Source organism: Pteropus alecto, unplaced genomic scaffold, assembly GCF_000325575.1.
Source record: "Pteropus alecto unplaced genomic scaffold, ASM32557v1 scaffold725, whole genome shotgun sequence".
Lineage (NCBI taxonomy): Eukaryota > Metazoa > Chordata > Mammalia > Chiroptera > Pteropodidae > Pteropus > Pteropus alecto.
This window is the reverse complement of record NW_006436637.1, coordinates 712912-713827: the sequence shown is the minus strand read 5'-3', so window position 1 is coordinate 713827 and position 916 is coordinate 712912. Positions and strand designations below refer to the sequence as shown.

At 66.5% G+C, this 916-nt stretch overlaps 1 protein-coding gene across 5 annotated transcripts in view; it reads left to right on the top strand.

Moving 5' to 3' along the window:
* The first annotated feature begins 500 nt into the window (after positions 1-500).
* Positions 501-916, top strand: part of SAP130 (Sin3A associated protein 130) — a 69503-nt gene continuing 69087 nt past the window's right edge. For 3 of the 5 annotated variants that reach the window (XM_006913447.3, XM_015590592.2, XM_006913449.3), the window contains exon 1: positions 525-680. The gene's annotated coding sequence lies outside the window, so the exon portion shown is untranslated. Of the gene's footprint in view, positions 681-916 lie in introns of all 5 variants that reach the window. The other 2 variants (XM_006913448.3, XM_025047908.1) reach the window with 1 other exon arrangement.

Below are 916 nucleotides of genomic sequence, written 5' to 3'. Positions count from 1 at the left end.
GAGGGTGCTCCGCTCTGGAGCAGGCAAAAGCGACAGTCTTCCCAGATCTGCATCCCGATCCTCCCACGGTGCTCAGGCTTTGCAGTCCGTGGTCTTCAGTGGTGACATCAAGTCCCATACGCAGCGCGGGGAAGCGAGCCTATTCAGGAAAACTCTCGGCCCTTCCATGGCCCCTTCGCTCACTGCAGCAGGCCTCCATTACCCTGTTCTCGCGCCGCACTTCCCTCGGGAAATGAAAGCTAGTGCCATCAGCTAAGGAAAAGGGGTGGGATCCACTATCTTTTTACTAGGCAAAGAGAAAACGCAGAGCCGACTCAAGACAGCAAAGGGGGTGTTGCTTCAGCCAAGTGGCCGGGAGGCCCCGCCCAGGCCCGCCCTCCTGGTGCCAGGACTACATTTCCCAGAGGCCTCCGCGGTCCGGAGGGGCAGGCCCGTCCGCTCTCCTGCTCACACTGAGTGGTGACTGGCTTCCGTGGAGGAGGGCGGGGCCTGTCCCAGCCAATAGGTGAGGGGCTCGTTACGGCGACGGAAGCAGCAGCGCTGGGCTGAGGGGTGGGGGGCAGAGTGCTCGCGCCCTGGCGGCAGCGGCGGGTCCGGAGACTAGGACGTCGGCCCCACAGACGGAGAGCACACGGGAGCGAGCTCGAGGCAGCGCGGCGGCCACTCAGCGCTGCATCCAGGTAATGGCGGGACGGGCGCCCGGGAAGGGAGGGGAGGAAAGGGGAGGAGACGAGGGGGCGGGGTGGCGGAGCCGGGCTGCAGCGTCCGTCCCGCTGCGCGTCCCCGGGGAAGGGCAGCGGTGCCGCGTCTCCGGCGGCTCAGATATAAGCTCCGTGGCGAGATGGGCACGGCGGTTGGGCCCGCGTCAGGGGCCGGGTGTCCTGAGGTCCAGGAAGAGCGAAGCACCCGGCTGATT